Source organism: Cryptomeria japonica, chromosome 2 (assembly GCF_030272615.1).
Source record: "Cryptomeria japonica chromosome 2, Sugi_1.0, whole genome shotgun sequence".
NCBI classification, from domain to species: Eukaryota; Viridiplantae; Streptophyta; class Pinopsida; order Cupressales; family Cupressaceae; genus Cryptomeria; species Cryptomeria japonica.
Genome location: NC_081406.1, coordinates 441,816,180 through 441,831,127, shown reverse-complemented (window position 1 = coordinate 441,831,127; position 14,948 = coordinate 441,816,180). Strand labels below are relative to the sequence as shown.

Here is a 14,948-nt window from a genome sequence, read left to right as displayed (position 1 = left end):
CAGTTCGGTTCATAATTTTGCATTTACCATTCTTGAATTGTAACTGAAATCCTTTTTCAACTAATTGGCCAACACTCAAAAGATTATGCTTTAAACATTCTACATAGTAAACATTGTCAGTATTATGCTTTCCATCAAGAGATATTGTACCTTTCCCTTTGATTAAATAAGATTTGTCATCTCCAAATCTTACCAAACCTCCATTATATTCCTGAAAGTCCAAGAATTTACCTTTATCACCAGCCATGTGATGTGAGCATCCCGAATCAATGATCCATTCATCCTTAACTTTAACTTTAGCTGCCAGGGCCTTCTCTACCGGTTGAACAGTAGGTGTCAGTTGATCTTCTATTATAGCAACAAAAACCCATCCATTGTCTGTCGGATCTTCATCAGAATCATCAGTGACTCCTTCATCAGCAAGATAACAAGATTTATCTTTATTCTTCTTAAATATGTATCTCTGATATTCAAAGTTAGGCTTGTATGTTCTTCTAGCTTCTTCTCTTAGTCTAGCATGTCTATTAGGGCATCTCGAAGCCATATGACCAATCTTATTATATTTAAAACATTTAAAGGGTGTTTTACCTTCATACTTACTTCCAACTGGACCTTTAGGCATTTTCCTTGCAAATAGTGCTTCAAGTTCTTCAAGTTCTTCATTTTCTCTCCTGCTTTCCTCAAGTTCTCTTGCATAAAAGCCTTTCTAATCAGATTTGTCAAAAGATGGTGTAGATGATGTTGATGCCTTAAAAGCTAAATTTGTCTTTATAGTAGCAATAGGACCAAAATCCTAAATTTTGAAAGCTGAAAGTTTTCCAATCAATGTATCCCTAGTTACTGATGTATTAGGCATTGTTCTCAACTCATTTATAGAAGTAACTTTCATTTTATATGCTAGTGGCAATCCTCTTAAAACTTTTGTAACAATTTCATCTTCACTTAAGGTTCCTCCACAGCATTTAATACCATAAACAATTTCATTTACTCTTTCCATAAAAGCAGAATTCCTTTCATCTTCTTCCATTTTTAGATTTTCATACCTGACCCGGAAGCTTTCAAGTTTTGCAATTTTGACTATGGAATCTCCTTCATTCAATGTTTCCAAATGATCCCAAATAGCTTTAGCAATAGACCTATCTAATAATCCCATGATTTGTTGATCTGTTAATGCACTCAAAAGTGCTTCTATTGCTTTGCAATCATTTTCCTCATCTTTAGCCAAGTTTTGTAACATCCCAAATGTACTTTCCAATGCAATTTAGATGTGTCTCCATTCTGATCTTCCATATACCATAGTTGGTTCCATCAAGTTTAGGACTGTCCTTCCTAAAATAGTTAGTAGACATTGGATCTCCTCAAGCTGTTAAACTTCTACAAAAAAAGGACTAGGCTCTGATACCAATTGTTGGGTCCCAGAAACAACTAAGAGGGGGGGTGAATCAGTTGTCAAATAAATTCAAACCAAAAGCAACTTAACCAACCTTAATGCTTAATACCGGTAAATAGAACTTTATGCCGATAGACAATTTATCGGTTAATTATAGTACTGGTAAAGATTAATGCATGAAACAGAAAGACAATAACATCCACAGCACATAACACCAATATTTGTACGTGGAAACCCTGTAAGGGAAAAAACCATAATGGGAAACCTTACCCACAATCAAATGATACTACTGCAGATAGTATGTGTATACAAATGGGGTCTACACATGCAGAAAGGCCAAGCGCCTAGAGCTCACTGCTCAAACACAAATAGGAGTCACACTGACTACAATTGGATGGTTAAATCCAATAAGAATGTACAAGAATGTACTGCTCAAAATAGCATCTTCATATGTTGGATTCAGTACCGGTGTAGTTTTGATTGTCTTTACAAATATCTTACTTCACCTTCAAATGATGTCTGTGTGTATAGCTCTACTTATTCTCGCATATACCTTCTTAAAATATCTTATCCTTATCGCATATCGATCTTACAAATAAGATCTTACATATATACCATAACCTAAGACCAATTTTAGTAGGTCGGCTCGAAAGATATTACAATAAAACAATTACAATTAACTCAATAGCCGATGAAATATCCGATTCAACATGTCATCTTAATGCATTTACAATAACAACAAAATCATCTCCAAAGTGTGCTGTGCTGATCTGGAGTAGATAAGCTTGTCGATGCATAACCTGGACCTATTTTCCAGTAATAGAAAATATGCAAACATGAATATACCAATAAACAAATCTCCAAGACAAAGTTTCTAAACAATGTCTTCGACATAACCAAGTGTTTTTCATATCATTCCAAGTGCTGGTGAACAATATATCCTACCTGCGTACCAAATACCGGTGAACATTTATGATCTTCCAAAGTGCCAAAGTTGATAAGTGTTGATAGCTTTTTACATCAATGACAAAACCATACCAAAATACCAACACTCATACCTCTAACGTTATTGAGATTGTGCCTAATTCTCTCAATTCTGAAGCATTCATCTATATAGCTCGATATTTGGTTAATATGGTAGAAACACAAGATTCACCTAGGGATCCTTGTATTACATTTGAACCTAGTGAGACCATTAGAGCACCCGATGGCCCTTTATACATAGTTGCAAAGGTTAAGGATATCCCTTGCCGTCATGCCCTGATTGATCCCTCTTACATGGTTAATGTCAAAACTGAAGAGTATCTTTTCACTTTACGATTGTGTAAACCACTATATGTTGCTTCTAATGTAGTTGTGAAGTTATTTGATGCCTTCTCTTGTCCTACCATTGGTTCTATTACATTTCCTATTAAGGTTCATGCTAAATCCATGGATGTTGACTTTGTTATCATATCTTCTCCTGAGCAATTTTGTGTGAATTTGGGCTATCCTTGGCTATCTTCCATGAAGGCTATTTCTTCTCCAATCCACAAGTGTCTTAAATTTCCTCACAATGGAGAAATCATAACCGTGAACCATATCTTATTTCTTCCATCCGAAAGAAGCCCTGGTGTTCCTATTGATCTCTTTTGGCCTAAACAATTTCAATATCTTCCATCAAGGAGCAATGCTCTTTTTCAATCTTATCAAAAATGGAAGAATGGTATGATCTTATCCTTAAGTCAACCTAGATCTCCAACACTTGATATTCCTATTATTCTTCAAGATGAGCTTCTTCCTCTCTCAGATAGAACTAATCTCCCTCCTAAGGAAAATTGTCCACCTACTCCTATGGATGTGACTTTACCTTATCTTAAGGAGAACAACAATATTCCTCCTTTTTATGGCACAGTTCCACCTCCTTTCTCTTATCAAGAGAAGAGGCCTCCTTCTCCTATTGTTCAACCAAAAATACCTCAACCTAAACCTTCAACTATCAAGGATAGAAATATTCCTACTTGTTCAATTGTTCCTCCTTCTCAACCTTCCACTAAGACTCTACGGAATTGTTGAGTGAGAGAACGCCAATGAAGACGTCATTATCAAGCTCATGAAGTTATCCCTCAAATTTATCAATCTCCTTTGACTCCAACACTTGACATGATTCCCTTTTCTCATAAGCAAGGTGTTCAACAAACATCTCCAAATGATAAGTTGCATAAAACATGTAATGGTTTTACTCCTATTCATGTTCTTTCTCCTCTTACTTTAAATTTTGATGAAGAAATGGGTAAAAATGTTATTCATAATGGTAATACAACTCCTAATGCTTCTGATAGTGAGTATGAGTATGTTGATGTGGATAAATTTTTATTGGATGAGTTTTCACAAACTTTAATCCTAGCTCCTTGAAATGAACAAAGTGACTTACAACATCAACATAGTCCTTGTTTGGATCTTGTGATAGCTCCATCTGATGTCCTCGATATCACTCCTCTGGCATGTTGCTCACCTTCTCGAAATAGTGATCAGCAAGATTGAGAGACAGATGTTGTAGTAGATTAGCAATATTAGCACTGTAGTTCTTTCTCCTTCTCCTCTCTTTCTCTTTTGTGATCATTCTTCTATGTGTATCCATGTTTTTCTATTGTTCCCTTAATGTCTACTTGGGGACGATGCACAGCATTGAGATCTTTTCTTGGTCTCTTTCATGTTGACTCAAAAGACATCCTCTCTTCCCTTTCTTCTAAGGTAGTGTCCTTCTTTGTGGAATGGATATTGTTAAATGCATATACATACATGATGTACATGAGTTATCATAAAACATACTGACCCCAAGGAAATCAACACTACCTCGTGTTTTGTGTTCATTATCCTTGGGTTTATACCTCGATTGGGGGCTAAATCCTTGCGATAACGTGTTCCCTCTCTTCTCTCTCTCTTGGGTGTATCCTACCTTAAAACCATTGTTCCCGATAAGGTGTGTGGAATCGCTTTAACATGGGTCCATACACTCTGCTCATACTTTCCTTCTTGTGATACTTAGAATTACTTAGTGAACTTTTCTTTGCTTTGTAATATTTTTATCCTTGCTTTCATGACTCATAGTGAAGGGAACTTTTCTACTTGCAGTCATGGTTCTCCCCTTCTTAATCTTCCCTTTCAGTTTGTCAATCGAAGTCGTAAGATGCTAAGTCCACTAGGGTCTTGGCGCATCTTGCCTCTTTGACGTGATAAAAGTCTTTCAATCTTGTTTCCTTGTACTTTACCGACAGTATTGGCATACGCTTATACTCTCGCTAAAGTGGGGGTTAAATGTAGTGTCATAAAATTGAGACCCTAGCAATTTTTAACTGCATTAGGGTCCTCACACATGCAAACTCAAATCCTCTACTCTGATCGGAGATTAGAGAATGCTCGGCTTGCAAAAATAGATTCTTCCTTGGCCTCTACATCATCCTGTCCGCATTTTGCCCTAGAGAAAAGGGTAGGATAGGGGCGTGGCACCACTGTCCCCCCTTGGATAGGGGTTTGGTGCCCTGTCCCTAACCTTTTAGGGTAGGACCCTTCCTAGAACATGCCTTGTGGGTTGTGCCTCGAGTAGGACACCTCCCTGATGTCGGCCCGTGACAAAATTCAAATCCTTCAAACATGTATTTAAGGGGGCATTCACTCTCTCATTTTCATAAGTTGGAGAATTCAAGCATTCAAGCATTCTTTTCCAGCATTGAGCATTCTCAAGTCTCCCTTCAAGGCTAGGTGTTGCATTCAAGTCAAGGATTCAACCATTTAAGAGGAGATTGATTCCAACATACAATTCCATACAAGCATTTCTATCAACATTGCTACTACAAACTCCCTTGAGGTGACTTACAATTCAGTCTTTCATTTACATATACTTGCAAGTACTTTCTTTCATTACTTGGTTAATTACAAAACTAGGGTTTGACCTAAAGTCAAACCCCCAATCCCAACCCATTTTCCTCTCTTTTATGTGTGTAGGTTGCAAGTGTGTAGTTGTAATTTTTGATTCAGGCATCATTTGCAGAGGTGAAAAAACCCTTTTCGTTTTGCAAATTTTTTGGAGGACCGTGTGCATTCCTGCCACGGTCCGGACAACTTTTCATCAAACGTCCAAGGCGACTTCATCTTGACAGTTTACTACCAAATCCAGGTGCACAACTTCATCCCATATTCCGATCTCAATTTATAATTGATTCTTTGTCACTTTTGCACTACATAATTTAATCAATTTCCTTTCCATTTCAAACAAGGAAGAAGGGATCATCCTAACATTCTCAATTCATTCAGAATTTAATCTATCATCTTTGTGTGGAGATTGAATCTAGTGAATTATCTTCATCCGTTATCTTCCTAATGTAATGGTGAAAAGTGTTTGAAGGATAATCAATAGTGAAACTCTCATCTCTCTTTGAGGGAAAGGGTAGTTTTCCTCTTGATCCATCACTCATCATTTTCCCACCATTACATTTTGGTGAACCCGACATCCTGCATACTTTCTTTTGAACAAAATTGCATATTTTTCATTTAAAACTTTCAACTTTCTGCAAACTTAGTGGCTAAACCATTCAAAACCCTAGTTTTTAAATTTAACATTGAACTAGTGATTTTTAAAAATTGCTTGTGGTTATCTTAGATCTGCAAATTGTTTTGATTGTCAAATTCAATTTCCTCATTGTCTTGTTCAATTTTAAATAAACATTTACAAAATTAAGAGGTTACTTGTTAAAACCCTAATTTTCATAAATCATCTTGAACTTTTGGAAAAATTGGTTATTAATTTTCAGATTTTTTATTGTTCTCAGATTTGTCTTCAATCCTACAATTCAAATTTTCAATTTCCCCCCTTTTTGCCAAAATTCAAAATTTAAAATTAAGTGGTTAGGTCATCAAACCCTAATTTTTAAAATTAATTGTATTTTGTGTTAATTTTAAATCAATTTCAGTTGCATTCAGATTTATAAACGTTTTTCGAGGTGTCCCTATCCATTAGGTTTGACCCTTTTCAAAATTGTAATTCAATTCCTCTTTTTCTTCAAACCCTAATAGCGTCCTATTTTCACCTTTGAGCCTTCATTTTGCCCATCTAGAGATCATAAAATTTGCCAATTTTGCGGGGTTAGCTTTGAAATCATCATAATATCCATCCTTGAAAATTTCAAAAAACGTTGGTCAAACCATGTGCGTTCCCACCACGGTCCTTGACTTTATTCCTGAAATTTCAGGAGACTATTATGACTGTATTTAATAGCATAAATCTAGAAGATTGGCTGATTTTATCAATTTTGTATCCCTCTATAATCGAAAATACCTTCAAAATTCAATATTTCAATTTTCAAGAGAATTTTTACAATTAAGAGGTTAATTATTGTCTGCCCTGATTTTTAAAATTCTAATTTTAAAATTAAGTGGTATTCCTTTGGCCCTAATTTTAAAAATTCCAATTTCCTTAACTTTTTGGAAATTGTGTCATCTTCTTCCCCCAACAGTGTTCAAGTTGTGTAATCATTATTTTCCTGAAATTTGCATTACTCAATTTTGTAAGTTTTATTCCAAAATTAAAAATTTAAATTTTCCCTCTAGTGCATGTGTTTTACCACTATTAGTCGTGCCTATCCTATCCCCGTTAGAGGAAGCATTAGAATTAAGGCTTCCTAAGGTTTAATTACCTAAGAGATGGAGCCTAATTTGGGTGACTTATTTAATGAGGATCATGCTAATTCTTCCCATCCTAATCATGTGCCTATTGATGGATCTCATGATGAAGAAGAAGCTTTAACTAGGGTTTCTTTAGATCAACTTTCCACATTGGACAATCAATTTAATAGTTTTCAACAATGGATGTCCCAAGAATAACCTAATAGTGAAGCTCTTCCATTAATTGAAGGCCTTAAATGCATGCTTCAAAGTGATAAAAATGGAATTGATATATTGTGTGGCATTGCACATATTGTTGACTCTAATGTCATGCCTATCAAGAGTTGTGCTGAAACCCTAGGTTACTCACAACCTTCAACACAAGTCAATTCTTTTATTCTTTTGACTAATCCTATGACTAGTATTCCTACTTTCACATCTAACATCATGGCTACTTCCACTCAAAATGTGATTGCTACAAGCATAGGTCATGGTGGAAATCCATCTTCTTCATTTAATACTCCATCGTTACTTATGACTTCCATGAGTATTCCTATTATCAAATTTCTTTTCATGTCCCTAATAATGATATTCAAAGAATTTTTATTTCTAATTTACAAAAAGATATTAGGGAAAAGCTTCTTTTGTCTGAGTTTACTTCCTTTCTGTAGTTGTGCATAACACTCCACAATTATCAAATGGATGTGAGTCAACTGGAGCAATCACATCCTTTGGCTTTGATTCATAAGGAGGAGAGTGTTCAACAACTATTTGTGAAGTTCAAACCAACAAAAAGCTTCATCAAGTTCAATGATCCAATCAACAACAACATGTGTGACTTCTAGTTCTAAATTTTCCCAAAGAGAAAGACAATTTACTCCTTTGAATGAATCTTTGTATAGTATTATGTCTCAGTTGTTGCATAGAAATGTTATCAAACTTCCTCCTATAAAACAAATTAATCCTTCCAAACTTGCATCTCCTTATTTTGATAACAATTCCTTTTGTGAATTTTATCGTCAACCTGGTCATCATACTGAAAAATGTTTTGTATTGAAAAATAAGGTTCAAGACTTGATTGATAATAATACTATATATGTGGTAGGTGTGAATGATAAAGGGAATAAATCAGTTGCTCCTCCTAATCAAAAGCTTAAGATTTTCACTGATCCCTTGCCATCTCATACCTCTAACGTTATTGAGATTATGCCTAATTGTCTTACTTCTGAAGCATTCATCTATATGGCTCCAAATTTGGTTAATATGGTAGAAACACAAGATTTGCCTAGGGATCCTTGTATTACATTTGACCCTTGTGAGACCATTAGAGCACTTGATGGCCCTTTATACATAGTTGCAAAGGTTAAGGATATCCCTTGTCATGGTGCCCTAATTGATCCCTCTTGCATGGTTAATGTCATAACTGAAGAGTATCTTTTCACTTTACGATTGCATAAACCACTATATGTTGCTTCTAATGTATTTGTGAAGTTATTTTATGGCTTCTCTTGTCCTACCATTGGTTCTATCACTTTTCCTGTTGAGGTTCATGCTAAATCCATGGATGTTGACTTTGTTATCATACCTTCTTTTGAGCAATTTTGTATGAATTTGGGCTATCCTTGGCTATCTTCCATGAAGGCTATTGCTTCTCCAATCCACAAGTGTCTTAAATTTCCTCACAATGAAGAAATCATAATCATGAACCATAGCTTATTTCGTCCATCTGAAAGAAGCCCTGGTGTTCCTATTAATATCTTTTGGCCTAAATAATATCAATCTCTTCCATCAAGGAGCAATGCTCTTTTTCAATCTTATAAAAAATGGAAGAACGATATGATATTATCCATAAGTCAACCTAGATCTCCAACACTTGATATTCCTATTATTCTTCAAGATGAGCTTGTTCCTCTCTCGGATATAACTAATCTCCCTCATTAGGAAAATTGTCCACCTACTCCTATGGATGTGACTTTACCTTCTCGTAAGGAGAACAACAATATTCCTCCTTTCTATGGCGCAGTTCCACCTCCTTCCTCTTATCAAGAGAAGAGGCCTCCTTCTCCTATTGTTCAACCAAAAATACCTCAACCTAAATCTCCAACTATCAAGGAGAGAAACATTCCTACTTGTTCAAGTGTTCCTCCTTCTTCTCAACCTTCCACTAAGACTCGATGGAATCATTGTGCGAGAGAACGCTGATGAAGAAATCGTGTTCGAGCTTGTGAATTTATCCCTCAAAACTATTAGTCTCCTCAGACTACAACAGTTGACATGATTCCCTTTTCTCCTAAGCAATATGTTCAACCAACATCTCCAAATCATAATTTGCATAAAACATGTGATGGTTTTACTCCTATTCGTGTTCTTGCTCCTCTTACTTTAAACATTCATGAAGAAATGGGTAAAAATGTTATTCATAATGGCAATAGAGTTCCTAATGCTTCTAATAGTGAGTATGAGTATGTTGATGTGGATAAACATTTATCGGATGAGTTTTCACAAACTTTAATTCTAGCTCCTTGAATCGAACAAATTGACTTACAACATAAGCATAGTCCTTGTTTGGATCTTGTGATAGCTCCATCTGTTGTCCTCCATATCACTCCTTGGGCATGTTGCTCTCCTTCCCGAAATAGTGATCAACAAGATCGAGAGGCAAATGCCATACTAGAATAGCAATATTAGCATTGTAGTTCTTTCTCCCTCTCCTTTCTTTTTCTTTTGTGACCATTCTTCTATGTGTATCCATGTTCTTCTATTGTTCCCTTAATGTCTACTTGAGGACGATGCACAACATTCAGATCTTTTCTTGGTCTCTTTCATGTTGACTCAAAAGACATCCTCTCTTCCCTTTCTTCTAAGGTAGTGTCCTTCTTTGTGGAATGGATATTATTATATGTATATACATAGATGATATACATGAGTTATCATAAAACATATTGACCCCAAGGAAAGCAACACTACCTCGTGTTTTGTGTTCATTATCCTTGGGTTTATACCTTGACTGTGGGCTAAATCCTTGCAATAATGTGTTCCCTCTCTTCTCTCTCTCTCTTGGGTGTATCCTACCTTAAATCCATCATTCCCGATAAGGCACATGAAATCGCTTTAATGTGGGGGCATACACTCCACTCATACTTTCCTTCTTGTCATACTTAGAATTACTTAGTGAACATTTCTTTGCTTTGTAATCTTTTTATCCTTGCTTTCATGACTCATACTGAAGGGAACTTTGCTACTTGCAGTCATGGTTCTCCCCTTCTCGATCTTCCCTTTTAATTTGTCAATCGAAGTCATAAGATCCTAAGTCCACTAGGGGCTTGGTGGATCTTGCCTCCTTGACATGATAAAAGTCTTTCAATCTTCTTTCCTTGTACTTTATCGATAGTATTGACATACGCTTATACTCCTGCTAAAGTGGTGGCTAAATGTATGTTCATAAAATTATGACCCTAGCATTTTTCAACTGCATTAGGGTCCTCACACATGTGGACTCGAATCCTCTAGCCTGATCAGAGATCGGAGAGTTCTCGGCTTGTGAAAATAGCTTCTTCCTTGGCCTCTACATCATCCCATCTGCATTCTACCCTGGAGAAAGGGGTAGGACAGGGGCATGGTGCCACTATCCCCCCTTGGATAGGGGTGTGGTGCCCTTGTCCTCCCAAGATAGGGGCGTGGAAGCCCTGTCCCTACCCTTTTAGGGTAGGACCCTTCCTAGAGCATGTCATGTGGGTTGTGCCTCAAGCTGGAAACCTCCCCAATGTCAGCCCATGACAAAATTCAAATCCTTCAAACATGTATTTAGGGGGGCATTCACTCTCTCATTTTCATAATTTGGAGAGGTCAAATTTTGAGAGATTCAAGTTACATAAGCATTCAAGAGCATTCAAGCATTCAAGCATTCTTTTCCAGCATTCAGCATTCTCAAGTCTCCCTTCAAGGCTAGGTGTTGCATTCAAGTCAAGGATTCAACCATTTAAGAGGAGATTGATTCCAACTTACAATTCCATACAAACATTTATATCAATATTGCTACTACAAACATTCTTGAGGTGACTTACAATTCAGTCTTTCATTTACATCTACTTGCAAGTACTTTCTTTCATTACTTGGTTAATTCCAAAACTAGGGTTTGACCTAAAGGCAAACCCCCAATCCCAACCCCTTTTCCTCTCTTTTATGTGTGTAGGTTGCAGGTGTGCAGCTGTACTTTTGGATTCAGGCTTCATTTGCAGAGGTGGAAAAACCCTTTTTGTTTTGCGGATTTTTCGAAGGACCGTGTGCATTCGCACCACGATCCAAACAACTTTTCATCAAATGTGCAGGGCGACTTCGTCTTGACATTTTACTGCTAGATCCAGGTGCACAACTTCATCCCATATTCCGATCTCAAGTTATAATCGATTCTTTGTCACTTTTGCACTACATAATTTAATCAATTTCTTTTTTATTTCAAACAAGGAAGAAGGGATCATCCTAACATTCTCAATTCATTCAGAATTTAATATATCATTTTGTGTGGAGATTGAATCTAGTGAATTATCTTCATCCCTTATCTTCCTAATGTAATGGTGAAAAGTGTTTGAAGGATAATCAATAGTGAAAATCTCATCTCTCTTTGAGGGAAAGGGTAGTTTTCCTCTTGATCCATCACTCATCATTTTACCACCATTAAAATCCCTAACTAAAACTAAAGTGCCAATTAGGTGACAAATCACGTATTTTAACTCCATGTGTTAAAAATAACTCCAAAACATTGAATTTTAGCTATGCCTTCTCTTTTGATTATCTCTCATTACAAACACCTCACACTCTACATTCAAAATATCTTTTGTTTGAAGTGATTTATTATTATCACTCAAACAAAGATTTACAATTTAAAGCAAGAATGCAAAGATAAAGGAGTTCAATTTAAAGAAAACTCTGCATGTTTATTTGACCTTTTTCATGTAAGTGTTTATCAAACACTTTAAAAGAATAAAAGAAATACTATGACCAAAATATGAGAATAAAGTTTTTTATGCACAATAAAGGAAAAAGCAAGCCTTCTTCTTGGGTTTTATTAGGGTTTGAATTACCCTAAACAAAAAATAATAAGATGCAAAATATCTCTTCTTTCTCTATTTGCCTTTCACTCTACAGAGGGCAGCTGCTATCCTAGAGGTAAGGATTTGAGTTCGAAACCCATCCATTTTTTTAAAGATTTCAGTAGATTTTCGATGGAAAATGTTTGTAAGTGGCCTATTTTTCTGTACTTTTAGAAAATTCATACTATTTGATTTCTAAGCACTATATTAGAAGGTTGTAATTTGTGTTTGTGGAAGCAACAAATCTTCATTCTATGATCACTGTGTTCTCATCGCTGCTCCATGTTTTGTTGGTGATTTACTGTGTATTTGATGATTTTTTTCTCCTCAAACGTGACTGTGAACTCTAGGGTTTCTTCTCTAGGTGACATTTGCTCACTGTAAATGAACTGTCAACTTATGAAGTCATTTTCTCTTGTTATCTTGTGCTTTGTGATAATTGGCTTAGCATTTTTCTACAGGTACATCATGTGACTGTGCTTATGATGACTTTGTTCTCTTTCATGGCCGCTCTAGGTAAAAATCTTCATGATTTTGTGAACTATTGTATATTTGATGCTCAAATTTGTATTCACTTTAGAATTTTCTCCATGCAATATGTGCTTATTGCAGACTGTATGCTTGAGATTCTCTTCTTAATGAGAGTGAAAGAGTAGGGTTTTCTTTGTGTTCTTAGGCTACAAATATGGGTTAAAATCTTGTTGAACTTACTAAGATTTTCTTACATAGACTACAACTTTGCATCTCATGGGTATTGTTTCAACATCACTATCATTTCCTTTTCCATGTCATCCACCCTTTAAGAAATTAGGTCTGATATCTTTGTCTCTATTCCTAAAAATTGTAGTTGTCTTTTTGGAGGTTTTATCTCAATGTTGATTGATTCTTCCTTATGATCTTTGACTATGCTTTGAATTTTTTTGGAATGTTCTACGGTTGCTCCGAATCTTTATATCCTTGAATACACAATCTCTAACTCTATCATTAACCCTTTGGTCAAATCATTCAATACCCTTTCTTATTTTTCTACTAATGATTGATGTTTGTTTTCTTTTGACTGAGAACAGTGACTCCCGTGCATGTTTTCTTAGGCTTTTATCACTCTCTGTCAAAATCAATCTTTGTTTTTTTTAATTGTTATATCATAATCAACATTCCTTCTTATTATTATTTTTTTTGCAAATACATCCACTATTATCTATTTTGTTGTGACATGGTTTTAACACTATCTAGATCATATCACTGTCATAGGGTATTGTGATTGCTCACTCCATTATAACTATTGCCCATGGATCTTGACAATGATGTCTCAATACCTTATTTTTCTTTTTCAAAATATGACAAAAGACATCAATAAGACTAAGCTACACTGTTAACTCAAAACCCTCTTAAACTATTCTTATCCACTATGATTGCCCAGGTTATGAGCTTCTACAAGCCTTTTCAATCAACACTTGAACTAAATGCCTGGTTGTATTTAAATAATATAAGGATTTTGAGTTTGATCTTTCTTCTTGCCTGCAATCTTGGACTATTTGTATTTCCTTCATTGTTGTACATTATTGTGTACTTATAGTCTTATGATTCGTCTCTTTTGCATCTATCATGTAAATGAACCTTTGATGGTGTTGGGACGTGAGTGTTTAGAATGCTACAACATTGGTACATTTTTTGTGTTTTGGTAGTGCTCCTATCTACGGGACTAGTATTTTGTCCTTTGATATTGATTTTCTCGCCCCTTTCTTATACCAAGCCACTGTGCTAGGGTATTATGGAAAATCTAATTCTCTAGGACAAAAACATGACTGTATTTGATGTAGCATTTTTGAGTGCAGATATACATTTTGCAATATATGAGTTGCATTTTCACTGACATATCAGATCATATTCTTCATAAATTCTTGATCAAAGTCTTGATGATTACACTACTCTAATAATATGATGACTGCACTGTATCTTTTTGAATCTTTGACTTTTTCTGGTTGTGTATCACTATGTTCTTAGCTTCTTATGATGCTATTCTTTGTTTTTGGTGCTCACTGTTCTAACTGAATATACATACCTTATCATTGTACCATTAGCTCTGATTCTAAAAATGCAATGTCTAATAGCTGAAGGTGCTCATTTAATGACTTTTGATACTAGCACTGCCATCAACACCCCTGCATCAGGATTGTCCAATCCTTATTGTTGAATGTTGACATCATGGCTATAACTCTAACACTTAATCTTATCCTTATGTATGCCTTCATCATTTCTCTCCACATATTGATGCTATTACTATCTTTGTTCCATTGTTCATGAATTCAACTAGTGATTGTCCTTAAGTCTTTGAATATTGTGAATGGTTGCTTTCCATGACTAGTGTTTTATTAGAGTTGATCCAACTATTCCATGACTGTAGGTGCTGCTAATGATGGATTTGTGTTACCTTTATTGGATGCTCTGACCATGACTGCATCAATATTTTAGATTACTTTTGATCTTAGAACTTTGATCTTTCATGTTTTCTATGCATCTTAATATTATTGTTGTATCATTTTTCACATGAATGTTGTCCAGCATGATGGAGCTTTGTTGACTATCCTTTCATTGTAATGATGTCAAAATATCTCATATCCCTTTTGGCTCAATTATTTTGTAAAGCTTTCCCATAGACACCAATTAGTGTATCTCATTTTTTGCAAAGTGAAGCTCCTCTTGAATATCCATATGCTTTCCTTGATTCTTTATTTTTGTATCATTGTTTTGGTTCCTGGGGCTATCTTGTGAGCTTCATTGTAATTGTATGTATTCATGAATGCTAGTTCTCTTAATGAATTGACAAC

The 14,948-nt window shown here is 35.5% G+C and overlaps 1 long non-coding RNA gene across 1 annotated transcript; it reads left to right on the top strand.

Annotated features, from left to right (window-relative positions):
* Positions 1 to 12,022: 12,022 nt before the first annotated feature.
* Positions 12,023 to 12,868, top strand: LOC131031577 (uncharacterized). The gene is made up of 2 exons (XR_009103060.1): positions 12,023 to 12,196; positions 12,582 to 12,868. It is a non-coding gene; the product is annotated as an uncharacterized LOC131031577 (long non-coding RNA).
* The last annotated feature ends 2,080 nt before the right edge of the window (positions 12,869 to 14,948 follow it).